Source organism: Oryctolagus cuniculus, chromosome 1 (assembly GCF_051225735.1).
Source record: "Oryctolagus cuniculus isolate XC-2025 breed Fujian yellow rabbit chromosome 1, ASM5122573v1, whole genome shotgun sequence".
NCBI lineage: Eukaryota > Metazoa > Chordata > Mammalia > Lagomorpha > Leporidae > Oryctolagus > Oryctolagus cuniculus.
In genome coordinates this window covers 5,146,778-5,162,131 of record NC_142867.1, presented here as the reverse complement: position 1 = coordinate 5,162,131, position 15,354 = coordinate 5,146,778, and positions in this window count along the sequence as shown.

Genomic DNA, 15,354 nt, shown 5'->3' with positions numbered 1-15,354 from the left:
TGGCTTTGGATCAGCTCAGCTTTGCTGCGGCCATTTGGGGAGTGAACCAGCAGATGAAAGGCCTCTCTCTCCCTCTTCCTGTAATTCTGCCTCTCAAATGAATAAGTAAATCTTAAAAAATAAAAGCAGGGACTTAATTTTAACTGTTGCGGTGGTTGGGAGGTCCAAGATTGAGGATCCGTCATCTGGTGAAGGCCTTCTTGCTATATCATCCCATGCAGGAGATGGATTGGCAGAAAGAGCACATAGAGGAGAAGAGAGGAGAAAACCAAAGCCTAGCCTGTTACGAGGAACCCGTTCCTGGAATATTGACAATCCATTTATGAGGCCAGAGTTCTAGTGACCCGATAACCTCTTAAAAGGTCCAGCTGTTAGCACTGCTGCTTTGTCGGTTTGAACTTCAGGGAACACAATCAAACCATAGCAGGGTCCAATTTCGATACATTCTCATGCTGCAACAAGAACAGCTTTATTTTCCAGGTTTCATTAAAACATTAGACTTAACATAGCTTGTGTATATAGTTTGACATTCCTGTTGGTCCAGATTTTCATCAGATAATAATTTATGTAGCTCATGTGACTTCAAGCTTAGAGTGATGTTAAGACCATATTTGTGGGTGGGGCCGGTGCCATTGCTCACTTGGTTAATCCTCTGCCTGCGGCGCTGGCATCCCATATGGGCACGAGATTCTAGTCCCTGTTGCTCCTCTTCCAGTCCAGCTCTCTGCTGTGGCCCCAGAGGGCAGTGGAGGATGGCCCAAGTGCTTGGGCCCCTGCACTCGCATGGGAGACCAGGGGGAAGCATCTGGCTGTGGCGGCCATTTGGGGAATGAACCAATGGAAGGAAGATCTTTCTGTCTCTGTCTCTCTTACTGTCTATAACTACCTGTCAAAAAAAAAAAAAAAAAAAATATTCGGGGGCCAGCACTGTGGCTTAGTAGGCTAGGCCTTTGCCTACAGCAGCGGCATTACATGTGGGTGCCTGTTCCTGTCCTGGCTGCTCCACTTCCTTTCTAGCTCCCTGCTGATGGCTTGGGAAAACAGTGGAAAATGGCTTGAGTGCTTGGGCCCCTGTACCCTTGTGGGAGACCCCGAAGAAGCTTGGCTTCAGATTGACCCAGTTGGAGGCCATTTGGGGAGTGTACCAGCAGATAGAAGACTTTTCTCTCTCTGTCCCCCCCTCCTTAACTCTACCTTTCAAATAAATTAGTCTTAAAAAGACCACACTGGGGCCGGTGCCGCGGCTCACTAGGCTAATCCTCTGCCTTGCGGCGCTGGCACACCGGGTTCTAGTCCGGGTCGGGAAACCGGATTCTGTCCCGGTTGCCCCTCTTCCAGGGCAGCTCTCTGCTGTGGCCAGGGAGTGCAGTGGAGGATGGCCCAAGTACTTGGGCCCTGCACCCCATGGGAGACCAGGAGAAGCACCTGGCTCCTGCCATCGGATCAGCGCCATGCGCCGGCCGCAGCGGCCATTGGAGGGTGAACCAACAGCAAAGGAAGACCTTTCTCTCTGTCTCTCTCTCTCACTGTCCACTCTGCCTGTCAAAAACAAACAAAAATTGGTCTCAGATAATGAGGTATGAACAGTACCTGGGTGTCATAAAAAATCTGATGGTCACAAAACAGTTTGTTTTTCAGATGTATATCTGAAGGGCAGAGTTGGATGTTCCATCCTCTGGTTGACTTCCTAAATGGCCACAACAGCTGGGACTGGGCCAGCCTGAAGCCAGGAGCTCCGTCTGGGTCTTCCACAGGGGTGGCAGGGCCTCAGGCACCTGGGCTGTCCTGCCTTCCCAGGTGCTTTACCAGGAGGCTGGAGCCAGCTTTAATAGGGTGTGATGCTGGCATCACAAGCAGCTGTGTAACCCGCTGTGCTACACTACCAGCCCCACAAAACAATTTCTTGAAACAAATTTCCTTGTGGTTTTATTGCTGGATGTCTCTCAAGATAGATGGTGGGCTTCAGAGCAAGGGTGGAAGCATTTAACCCTTTCCTGGAGGTGGGGATGAGTAAATCATAGCAGTGGTGCAGCATTCGTAAGTTCTAGTTGATGTGGGAGGGTTTCCAGTTTGGTTGTCTGTTTTGGAGACAACCGTTTTCAAAATACCAGCCTCAGTTTGTTGAGCTTCTGAGGTGCTTTGCTTGTTCATAGTCTTGTCTTTCCTGATTGCTTGCTTTAACATTCCAGCTCTGGCAGTTATGTTGACCCAACTGGAACCTCCACTCTACTGACCCTGCCAGCTCTTCACTGTCCTGGTCCTCTTAGGATCTTCTTTCCATTATTCAACCTGAAATCCACGGCCAGTCACTGTTACTCCTTTGCTCATACTATCAGTTTTCTTGCAACCTGCCTCAGCTCCTAGCTTCACATTCACTTGGTAAAAACATAATCCAGTTAAAACCCAATTCTCCATGTATTCATTTCTGTCCCATGAAGCTGAACAGAAGAGAATTGTGAATTTTAGCAGTCTTAGCACATCTACCACCTTGCAGCATCTGGACACACATCATGTTCCCTCTTGTTAACTGTCCTCACTAAGGTTGCTGTACTTTCACATTTAGATCCATCCTCTTGATCCTGTAGTTCTTTCCATCTTCTGTCCCCCCATTTTTCCTCTTTTCTGGGTCAATCCTATTAGATATTACTTTTTATTCTCATTTAAAGAAAAATCTCGATCAGTGCTGTGGCGTAGTGGATTAAGCTGCCACTTGAGGAGCCAGCATCCCATATGGGTGCTGGTTCAAGTCCCACCTGCTCCACTTCAATCCAGCTCCCTGCTGATGCTCCTAGGAAAGCAGCAGAAGGTGGATCCCAAGTGTTTGGGCCCCTGCACCCCTGTGGGAGACCTGAAAGAAGAGCCTGGCTCCTGGCTTCGGCCTGGCCCAGTCCCTGACCTGTAGGTGGCCATCTGGGGAGTGAACCAGTGCCCATATGGAATCTTGGTTCTCTATGTCCCTTGCTGGTTACCATTTCATTTCTTTACGGCTTTTTTTTTTTTTTTTAAAGATTTATTTATTTATTTGAAAGGCAGACTGTCAGAGAGTGAAAGTAGACAGAGCAATATATTTTCCATCTGTTGGTTCACTCCTCAAACAACTGCAACAGCCAGGTGTAGGCCAGGATGAATCCAGGATCTTTACGGCTTTTCATTCCTGTAGTTTATGACTCCTAGTTTCACCCTTTTTCCTCTTAAACCCTTATTAACCAGCTTGTTGCCCTACCATTCCTGTTTTCAATAGTCTTTAGAAAATGTATTCTTTGGCCGGCGCCGCGGCTCACTAGGCTAATCCTCCGCCTAGCGGCGCCGGCACACCGGGTTCTAGTCCCGGTAGGGGCGCCGGATTCTGTCCCGGTTGCCCCTCTTCCAGGCCAGCCCTCTGCTGTGGCCAGGGAGTGCAGTGGAGGATGGCCCAGGTGCTTGGGCCCTGCACCCCATGGGAGACCAGGAAAAGCACCTGGCTCCTGGCTCCTGCCATCGGATCAGCGCGGTGCGCCAGCCGCAGCGCACCAGCCGCGGCGGCCATTGGAGGGTGAACCAACGGCAAAGGAAGACCTTTCTCTCTGTCTCTTTCTCTCACTGTCCACTCTGCCTGTCAAAAAATAAAAAAAATAAAAATAAAAAAAAAATAGAAAATGTGTTCTTCATTTGAAAGGGAAATAGAAGCAAACAGAGAGGGCGAGACCGGTCTCTTCCATCTGCCTAATTCCCAGGACAGCCAGGGCTGGGCCATGCCAAAGCAAGGAGCCTGGAAATCAGCCCCAGTCTGGTGTGGTGGCAAGGACCCAAGTACCTGGGCAATCGCCTGCCGTTTCTCAGGACGTGCATTAGCAAGAAGCTACAATTAGAATCCAGGCTGGGACTTGAACCCAGCCACTCTGATAGGGGATGCAGGTACCCCTGATGGAATCTTGTTTTTGTTTTTTGTTTATTTTTAAGATTTTTAAAATTTATTTGAAAGAGATAGAAGAGGAGAGAGCAAGAGATTTTCCATCTATTGGTTCACTCCCCAAATGGCCACAATGGCTGAGGCTGGGCCAGGCCAAATCCAGGAGCTTCTTCAGGTCTCCCATGTTGAGTGCAGGGGCCCAAGCACTTGGCCCATCCTCTACTGCCTTCCAGGCACATGAGCAGAGAGCTGGATTGGCGGTGGAACAGCCAGGACACAACCAGTGCCCATTTGGGATGTCAGCACTGCAGGTGGAGGCTTAGCCGCCTATACCACAGGGCAGTGCCTCCCCCCAATGGAATCTAACACACTGTATCAAATGCTCACTGCTTTTAATTATTTCATATTCCTATACCATATCACTTTTCAAAAATGTTACTTATGTGAAAGGCCTAAAGGCCCGTCTCATCCATCCCCAAATAGCCCAGCAGCTTGGTCTGGGCTAGGCCGGAGCCAGGAGCCGGAGCTCGGTCTGGGTCTCCCATGTGGTGGAATGGTCCCACCTACTTGATGCTGTACTTGCTGCCTCCCAAGGTGTGTGTGAGCAGGAAACTTTTTTTTTTTTTTTGGATAGGCAGAGTTAGACAGTAATAGAGACAGAGAAAGGTCTTCCTTCCGTTGGTTCACTCCCCAAATGGCCACTATGGCCAGCGCGCTGCGCCGATCTGAAGGCAGGAGCCAGGAGCCAGGTGCTTCTCCTGGTCTCCCATGGGGTGCAGGGCCCAAGCACTTGGGCCATCCTCCACTGCCTTCCCGGGCCACAGCAGAGAGGTGGACTGGAAGAGGGGCAGCCAGGACTAGAACCCAGTACCCCAACCGGGACTAGAACCCGGGGTGCCGGTGCCACAGGCAGAGGATCAGCCAAGTGAGCCACGGCGCCGGCCAGGAAACTTGATTTGAGCAGGACTGGGCCTCAGACCTGGGCATGGCCATACAGGATCCAGCCGTCCCAAGCAACAGCTTAGCTGCTGTGCAAAGTGCTCAGTTTCCTTTTCGACTCAGGAAGTGGAGGTGTACCTTTTGCTCCCGCCATATGTCCAAAATGCTTGTGTGGTGGCTTCTGTCCCGTGCTATCCTCAGGACCCAAACCAATGGGAGTTCCACCATCTGAAACTTCAATGGTAACTGTGTTCAGAGTAAACGGTAAGGAGGCTTGAGAAAGCCTGAACAGTGTATGTGTGTGCAGATTATGTGATAAATAGGGGACCAGGCCTCTGAGAAAGTTGAAATCTGAGAAAAGACTTGAATGAGGTGAGAGTTAGCCAAACAGCTAACTGGGGAGAGTATCCAAGAAGAACAGCTGAAACAAAGACCCTACCGGGGAACTGCACGTGTCCTTTTCCAACAGTGGCATGAGTGAGTGATGGGGAGACGGCAGTCAGAGTCACGCAGTTGAGGGACTAGCTCATTAAGCACTATGGCCTTCACCCAGTAAAATCCTCCTGCAGGCTTTTTAAACAGAACTACTATTTTTTTTTTTTAAATCAGTTTTTCTGAGGCATTCGTTAATACAATAAAATACACCAGTTTTGGATTCAGTTTGGTATTTCTCACGGGATTGTATAACCGTCACTACAACCAAAATCTGGAGCATTCGTGTTAAAGCCCTTGTGCTTTTCTGCAATTAATCCCCTCCCCCAGTCAGTTCTTAGTCTTCATTTTATTTTTTTTAATTTTTAATTTTTTAATTTTTTGACAGGCAGAGTTAGACAGTGAGAGAGAGAGAGAGAGAGAAAGAGAAAGGTCTTCCTTCCGTTGTTTCACCCCCCAAATGGCCGCTATGGCCGGCGCTGCGCCGATCTGAAGCCAGGAGCCAGGTGCTTCTCCTGGTCTCCCATGGGGTGCAGGGCCCAAGCACTTGGGCCATCCTCCACTGCCCTCCCGGGCCACAGCAGAGAGCTGGACTGGAAGAGGGGCAACCGGGAAAGAATCCGGCACCCCGACCGGGACTAGAACCCAGTGTGCTGGCGCCGCAAGGTGGAGGATTAGCCTAGTGAGCTGCGTCACCGGCCCCATTTTATTTTAATTAAAATTTTTATGTATTTATTGGAGAGCAAGCTTCCATCTGCTAGTTCACTCCCCATATGGCTACAACAGCCAGGGCTGGGGCAGGCCAAATCCAGGAGCCTGGAACTCCATCTGGTCTCCTGGGTGACAGGGACCCAAATGCTTAGGCTGACGTTTTCCTAGGCACATTAGTAGGGAGCTGGATCAGAAGTGGAAACACTGGGACTTGAACTTGTGTTCATATGGTATTGTTGGTATCACAGGCGGTGGCTTAACCTGCTGCAACACAATACCAGCCCCAATTAGTCTTTATTTATTTATTTTGACAGAAAGGTCTTCTTTCCATTGGTTCACCCCCCAAATGGCCGCTATGGCCAGAGCTACGCCTATCCAAAACCGGGAGCCAGGTGCTGCTTCCTGGTCTCCCACGCGGGTGCAGGCGTCCAAGCACTTGGGCCATCCTTCACTGCCTTTCTGGGCCACAGCAGAGAGCTGGACTGGAAGAAGAGCAACAGGGACTAGAACCCGGCGCCCAGATGGGATGCCAGCACCGCAGGCAAAGGATTAACCAAGTGAGCCATGGCACCAGCTCCCCGTTAGTCTTCATTTCAGTTAGCCTGCTTATTAAATCTTGGATATTAGTATTCTGGCATAGTTGATTACTCTTTGTTTCTTGAAACACTTGATTACTTTGGCTTTTGTGTTTTTAAAGATTTATGTATTTATTTGAGAGGGAGAGACAGACAGGTCTTCCATCTGTTGGTTCACTCCTCAAATGGCCACAGTGGCCAGAGCTGGGCCAATCTGGAGCCAGGAGCTTCTTCCAGGTCTCTCATGTGGCTGCAGGGGCCCAAGCACTTGGGTCATCTTCCATTGCTTTCCCAGGCCACCAGCAGGGAGCTGGATCAGAAGTGGAGCAGCTGGGACTCAAACCAGCACCCATATAGGAAGCTGGCGCCACAGGCAAAGGCTTATCCTATGGTCCTGTGCGGGCCCCTGGCTTTTATGTATATATATATTTTTTAATATTTTAAATTTATTTGAAAGATAGAGTTTCATAGGAGAGACAGATCTGATGGTTCACTCCTCACATGGCTGAAATGGCTAGGACTGGGCCAGGATGAAGCCAGAACCAGGAGCTTCTTCGATGTCTCCCACTTGGGAGCAGAGGGGCCCAAACACTTGGGCCATCTGCTGCTACTTTTTCCAGGGCATTAGCAGGGAGCTGGACTGGAAGTGGTGTATCTGGGACTCAACTGGCATCCATATGGCCTGCCGGCTTTGCAGGCGGTGGCTTACCCAATAATGCCACAGCACCAGCGCCTATCAGGAAATTTTTGGCTCCTCCTCACTGCCCCCACTGTTAGCACCCCAATTGGAGTCATCATTTCACACCTGGGTTTCTGAAGTTTTTTCCTAACTGATCTTCCTGCTTCTACCTTGCCCACCATCTGTTCACAATACAGTAGTCCCAGTGATCCTTTTGAAACAAAGTTAGATGTCACAGCTTAAAACCCTTCAACAGTGGCTTTTCACTTCAGATTAAAAATCAAATATCCACCCAAAGGCCTGCAAGGCCCCACCAGTCTGCCCTTCCTCCTTAGCTCCATGACTTTACCTGCTTCATGGACTTCAGCCACACTGTGTGCTGGACTTCTGACTGGCTATTTGCATACATTGGCCTCTTCTGCTGTTTACACCAGTCAGTGCCTTACATGTCCTTGGTAAAAGGCCTCCCTTGCACCCTCAAATTTAGGTTTTCATGGTTGAAAGATGAACCAATTTAGCAGGGCAGTAATAATGAGACATTGATAGGGCTGTGTCCTTTTTCTCCTCATTTTCCATTTAGGCGATAGATATAGAACCATCTGGGTTCTCAGAATTTCTAAGGGTTTGTAGTTCCAGCCTCGCCTGGGACTGTAGGGGCCATGGAAGCTTGATAGTTGAGTCTGCTGCAGGCTTCCTCCAGCTTGGATTGACCCCCAGGCCAGCCCAGTAAATGCTGCTGGTCATTAGAAGGAATGATTCAGAAGAAAAGGGGAAAAAAATTGCCGGTATGAAACGTGAAGGCGGGGAGGACCCCTTGGTGTTGTGTTGTAGATACTGATTGGATTTTTCATGTGCTAGAAGGGAGAGTGCTGCAGTTGTTACAGGAAGTCCCCTCCCCTCTCCATTTCTCTAGGACTCTGCTGTCTCTGAAAAGTGGAACCAGAGATGTATTTGTTCATTTGAATTCCCCGTGCACATTAGCTAAGACTGGAGTTCCCAGTGCTCCCCTGGCCCTGTGAGTCAGTGGTCTCAGCTACCTAGTGAGGTCTCTTGTCTACTCCCAGCCCCCACTGGGAGATTTGGTAATGTCTGAAGTAATCTTCAGTTGTCACAACTGGAGATTGTTTTGACACTGATAGGTAGAGCCGGTGATGTTGCTAAGCATCGTGTGATGCACAAGACAGCACTTAGACAAAAAATCCCACCCCCAAATATCAGTGGTGACAGAGTTGACGCCCTGGGGCTGGTGTTGTGGCATAGCAGCTAAAGTGACTGCCTATGATGCCAGCATCCCTTATGAGCACCAGTTCGAGTCCCGGCTGTTCCATTTATGGTCCAGCTCTCTGCTAATGTGCCTGGGAAAGCAGTGGAAGATGGCCTGAGTGCTTGGACCCCTGCACCCATGTGGGAGACCCAGAAAAAGCTCTGGCTTCTGCCTGGCCACTGTGGCCATTTGGTGAGTGAACCAGCAGATAGAAGATCTCTGTCTCTCCCTCTCTGTAACTCTGCCTTTCAAATAAATAAAATTAAAAAAAAAAAAAAAGTTGAAACCTTGTCATCCTTTTTTTAAAATTTATTTATTTGAAAAGCAGAGTGGTAGGCCGGTGCCGCGGCTCACTAGGCTAATCCTCCGCCTTGCAGCGCCGGCACACTGGGTTCTAGTCCCGGTCGGGGCGCCGGATTCTGTCCCGGTTGCCCCTCTTCCAGGCCAGCTCTCTGCTGTGGCCCGGGAGTGCAGTGGAGGATGGCCCAGGTGCCTGGGCCCTGCACCCCATAGGAGACCAGGGTAAGTACCTGGCTCCTGCCATCGGATCAGTGCGGTGCGCTGGCCGCGGCGGCCATTGGAGGGTGAACCAATGGCAAAGGAAGACCTTTCTCTCTGTCTCTCTCTCTCACTGTCCACTCTGCCTGTCAAAAAAAAAAAAAAAAAAAAGGCAGAGTGGCAAGGAAAGTGAGAAAAAGATCTCCTATCTGCCAATTCACTCCCCAAGTGGCTGCAAAAGCCTAAGCTGGGCCAGGGCAAGATCAGACCCAGGAACTCCATCCCAGTTTCCTGTGTAGGTAGCAGGGACTCAAGTCCTTGAGCTGTTAGTCACTGTTTCCCAGGGACATTAGCAGGAAGCAGGATCAGAAGCAGAGCAGCTGGGACTCAAACTAGCAGTGTGATACGGGCTGGGATGTGGGTGTTCCAAGTGGCAGCTTTTAACGCAGTGAACCCACATGCTCACCCCTCTATCTGAAAGGATCATTCCCTTACCATTGTGGACTCACCGCTCATCCTTCTGATCTTAGCTTCAGGATCAAGCATCAGAATACCCTCTGGAACCACTTGTAACACAAGATGGCCCTTCCTGTGCCCTCACAGTACACATGGTTTTGTGGTATTTGTCCCAGTTTCTTTGCATATTCATTTATTGAATCTTCCTTAAACAGTTGTAAGGACAGGAAATAACTTGCTTTACTTGCCAGTGTATATACACCAGTGTCTGGAAACAATGCCCAAAACACACAATTGAGCATTTAAGTTTGTATACATAAGCTGGTATTGAATGATGCATTCCCCTTGAGATGAGGGATTTTCAGAAAGTTAAAAAGAAATGTGTATTTTGAAAAAACTATGCATATATTTCAATTTTACTTTGCACCAAAATAGACTACCTTTAGTCTTCCATGAACTTTCTCAAGTATCCTCATTTTGTTTTTCTAAGGTTTATTTTCAAGGCAGAGTTACAGGTAAAGAGATATCTTCTGTCCCTTGTTTGACTCACTAAATGGTCGCATGGCCAGGGCTGAACCAGCCTGAAGCCAGGAGCTTCCTCCAGATCTCCCACTTGGGTGGCAGTGGGCCAGGGACTTAGGCCATCAGCAGGAAACTGGATCAGAAGTGGAGCAGGCTGGCGCCGCGGCTCACTAGGCTAATCCTCCGCCTAGCGGCGCCGGCACACCGGGTTCTAGTCCCGGTAGGGGCGCCGGATTCTGTCCCGGTTGCCCCTCTTCCAGGCCAGCCCTCTGCTGTGGCCAGGGAGTGCAGTGGAGGATGGCCCAGGTGCTTGGGCCCTGCACCCCATGGGAGACCAGGAAAAGCACCTGGCTCCTGGCTCCTGCCATCGGATCAGCGCGGTGCGCCGGCCGCAGCGCGCCGGCCGCGGTGGCCATTGGAGGGTGAACCAACGGCAAAAGGAAGACCTTTCTCTCTGTCTCTTTCTCTCACTGTCCACTCTGCCTGTCAAAAAAAAAAAAAGAAGTGGAGCAGCTGGACTCCAACCAGCGCCCACATGGGTCACCCACTGTGCCACAGCGCTAGCCCCTGCACCCTCATTTTTTAACTGCCTTCTCTCCCTCATCTCCTGGGCATGCCAGACAAAGGCTAGACCAGAGGTTTTGGGATGGCCACTGTTAGGGATGGGGACAATCCCTAGAGCCCGGGGAAGGAGGGGAATGCTGACAGTTCTGCTCCGTGTCAGCTTCGCAGTCCATCCCGGTCTCCTGCAACGCTGGCCCTCTTGGTCATTTGCCACTAATGGCTAGTTTGCTTGCATTGAAGATAGCCAGCATCTGTGCAGTGATTTCTGTTTATTCCATGATTCTCCTTCTAGAAGAGTGAAGTACATGCCCAGGCCACAGGAAGGGCTTGGATTTGAGATCTTGCATTTCCTCCAGGGCCTTGATTTTCAGACTGATCCCAGCTGAGCCAGCTCAACCACTTGTGGCTCCATGACCAGGTGCGCACATGGCTGTGTGCCCTGCACCTCTGGGACTGCTGGGTTCTCATACAGCAGCTACCCACCAAGAACTCTCCAGGTCATGCCTGTCAGGAGCAGGTAGAAGGTCACTGCTACCTGTCAAAGGACGTGAGCTGCTTGCTGGGCAGCCTGCTGGGATCCATCTCCCCACCCTGTTCAGTTCAGTGCCACTGGAGGTCCTATACCCACTTGTCTGTACAGAGTGACAAAATATGGCCAGCCCCCTAGTGTGGAGGGGGTAGTGGTAGCCATAGTGCTGAGGAGGCTCTTTCCCTAGCCACTCAAGTTCTTAATTCTCAACGCCACTGTCCTGCCTCCGGTACACAGGAACAGCGGGCCAGTCCGGGCATCACGGCTGGCTGCCTGGTTCACCCTGCTTGAAAACATTCTCCATCCGCCGTTTGGACAGGACTCCTATAACTGTGGTTCCTCAGCTACCTGCTTCTCTCCATTTCAGCAGTTTAACCACAGCTTCCTGCCGTGACGAAAAGCGCGGGGGACAGACAGGCTTTGGGAGCAGTCATTCAGTCTTTCTAAGCCTTACTTCCCAGAGGTACTGTGCCCACCAGTTACGCTACCTCACTGGGCTGCTGTGGGCTGAGTTGATGGACGTGTGGCTTGGCCCTGCAGAACGGAGGGACGATTCATTTACTTGGCTCCTCCCCCGTGGCTTCCTGGAGCGGATGCTGTCGTCCTGGGTCTCAGTTCTCACAGTAGCGCACAGCCCTGGTTTGCTCAGGACCCCGAGACCCTTCCTGCGGCTGTCCCCAGGAGAGCATGCTTGTTTCCCTCCTTTCCTCCTTCCCGATTTGCGAGGCAGGGACCGTCCTGAGGAGCCAGGTTTTTGAGCCAGACCTTGACAAGCCATGAAGCCAGACTCAGACAAACTGCTCCCCTTCTTCTAGCAGGCAGCCAACCTGTCTATTCTTTGGACGAGCTCCTCGCCGTGGACTAAATCCCGAGGGGTCTGATGTCTTTCCGTGCCTTCCTCTGACTTCACTGTGTTGGTGCAAATCAGAAGGGAGTAGATTGGAGGCTGCTGCAGATAGACCTAAGAGATCAAGGGGCTGGCACTGTGGCATAGCGAGCAAACCGGGCGCCTGCAGCGCCAGCATCCCGTATGGGCGCCAGTTTGAGACCTGGCTGCTCCACTTCCAATCCAGCTCTCTGCTGTGGCCTGGGAAAGCAGTGGAAGATGGCCTAATCCTTGGGCTCCTATACCCGTCTGAGACCTGGAAGAAGCTTCTGGCTTCAGATCAGCCCAGCTGCAGCCACTGCAGCCATGTGGGGAGTGAACCAGCGGACGGATGACCTCTCTCTCTCAAAATCTTTAAAAAAAAAAGTAAAAAAAATCAAAGCTTGGGCTATAAAAGCTGTTGTTAAACAGGAGCTGTGGGTTAGCAGGTCTGTCCCTGCCATACCACCCCTCAGGAAGGTGCTGCACTAGAACTGAGGGAATTCTCAAAACCCAGCTAGGACAGGGTGGGTGCTTCGCTCCAAGGCACCGTTCATATTTAATCAGGCTAGGGTTACTACCTTTGTCTTGCTGCTGCTCTAGCTGGGCCTTGCTCAGTTGGATACTCAGAACCTGCTTCAAAATAGCTGACTGCTCTGGAAGTTCATGGAAATGAAGGCCTGGGGTATTATTTTTTTCCCCAAAATGAGTCAGGGACATTCCCTAGGCATTTATCATCCCTCACAGACGTACACCATTCCTGGAGGCTACTGGTGAGGACAGTTAAGTTTTAAAAGAGAATACATACATATATATATATATATATATATATTATACACACACACAAATATTTGCATTTTTATTTTTAAATTTATTTGAAGGCAGAGTTAAGAGACACAGATCTTCCATGGGTCACTCTCCAAATGGCTGGGGCTGGGCCAGGCTGAAGCCAGGAGCCTGTAACTTGTCTCGCTCTCCCAAGGGGGTGCAAGGGCCCAAGCACTTGGGCCATCTTCTGTTCCTTACCAGGTATGTTAACAGGGAGCTGGATCAGAAGCAGAGCAGCCAGGTCTCAAACTGGCACCTGTCTGGGGTACCAGCGTCACAGGTGGCAGTTTTACCTGCTATGCCACAACACCAGTCCCCATATTTTTATCTACTTAGAAGGCAGAGACAAGACCTTTCATCCACTGGTTTGACTCCCCAAATGCCCACAATGGCAAGGGGCTGGCCTGCCTGACACCAGGAGCTGGGAACTCAATCCAGGTCTCTTCCTGCATTAGCAGGAAGTTGCAAGGACTTAAAACTATGCACTCCAGTACAGGATGCAGCCAACCCAAGTTGTGTTTTTGGTGTTACATCAAATGCCTACCCCATGAGAAAGTTCTTAAAGTTTCAGTGTTGCACAGATAGAGTTTAGCAGGATTGCATAATTGCCTCTCTGTACTCCCAACAGTGGTTTTATATATCTCAGCAATTATCAATTTTTAAAAAAGATGTATTTATTTTACTTGAAAGAGTTACACACAGAGAGAAGGAAAGGCAGAGAGAGTCTCCCATCTGCTGATTCATTCCTCAATTGGACACAACAGCTGGAGTTCCACTGATCTGAAGCCAGGAGCTTCTTCCGGGTCTCCCACGCGGGTGCAGGGGCCCAAGGGCTTGGGCCATCTTCTACTGCTATTCTAGGCCACAGCAGAGAGCTGGATCAGAAGTGGAGCAGCTGGGACTTGAATGGGTGCGCATATGGGATGCTGGCACTGCAGGCGGTGGCTTTACCAACTATGCCACAGCATCGGCCCCAGCAATTATTATTTTATATCATTTGTTAAGATGTTATGACAAGTCTTATTAATCTTTTGAGTGCAAATTAAGTGGTGATGGCAATTTTAACCTCAACTCCAGCTTTAGACCTCTATTCCTAACTACCATACTATTCTCAGTAGTCACTTAAGATCTGTGAAGGACCAAGGCCTGCCCCCACAACAGGTGCTTTAGCGAATGTTAGGCTAGAAGAGACAGCATGTTCCTTTTCATGGCTTGCATGACCTCAGGGAGCCTCACCCCCGTGTCCTTATGCATGATTTTTTTCTCCCTTTAAAACATCAATTCCACTGACTTCATGATTGGGGGAAAAGACCTGTTAAACAGTCGACAAATCTCACATTTACAATGCTACTCACTCTTGTTCTCTCCAGCCAATGATCTTTTTAAGAAAAACGAATCTCATCTGGTTAACTCTGAACTTAAAACCAGCAGCTTCCAGTTACTCTTGGGGTAAAAAGCAATTCTTTCCCGCTTACTTCTCTCAAGATTTCTTCTACCACACAGTGCCCTTGCAGGTTCCTAGTGCTTGCCCTGATCTTCCTAATCACAGACCTTCACAGGTGCAGCTGCCTCCACTTGAAACAACTTCCTCCAATCAGGCTAATGTTACCATATCAACCTGTGCTTATTCCTGCGTAGTTACTTCCACAAATATAATTAAGGTCTCATCTCACCACCATGTGCCCAGATCCTGGCTCACAGGATTCAAATACCTGGTAAGTAAATTCAGGAGCTTTTAGTATGAAAAACCTCATGGGATTCTAAATGATCTGAGAAACTTGGTCTGGGCAAATAAAAAATATATTTTTTTGATGTAGTGTCTCACGTAAGAACTGAGGTTTAGAAATACATATATTTGTTGTTCCAACAAAATAGTCCTCTTGTACTGGAAGAAAACTTACTCCTTTCCTAAGTTTTATGTTTTGAAGAGGGGAAGGAAATTTTTAAGGGAAAAATCTACCGTTTTGCAAGACTTTTTCTCCTTACCTCATGAAAGTTATTTTGTCATCAAAACTGCTCTTCAATAGTCACCAATCACTAGCCACATGTGGCTAATTATAACTAAACTACAAACGTACCAGCTATGTACTCAGCGTGTGGCTAGCGGCCACATACTGGACAGTACAGATGGAGAACACCTCCATTATCACTCGTTTTCTTGGGTAGTAACGATGGACCGTGCACATCAGTCACAAGGAAGCTTTCCTTTTTGCAGAACAGTAAGAATCCTGCCTTCCCGGGACACTGCTGAAGCCCACGTGGGCCTTCGTGTGCTCTAGCACTTGTGAGTGTGGGGAAGGTTCACCTCTGTAGAACCTCATATCCCCAGTGCTTCCCTCCCTCCACCTTCAAAACAATTAGGCAGGAATTTTCTTCAGGTGCCAGGACTGTTTTAGGTGTAAAATAGGCAGGAAAGTGCTGTGTAAGCACATTTAGTCAGAATTTGAATGTCACTGTTTCCAGAAGCAACAGTAAGTCTTAAGTAGGGTTGAGTCTATCATAAACTTGTTTAGTGGGTGTATAAACTGGTAAATGCCCATTAAGTCTTAATGAAAAAAATCACAGCACACACATTGCAATGTTGCTTCTGATCAGTAATTTTC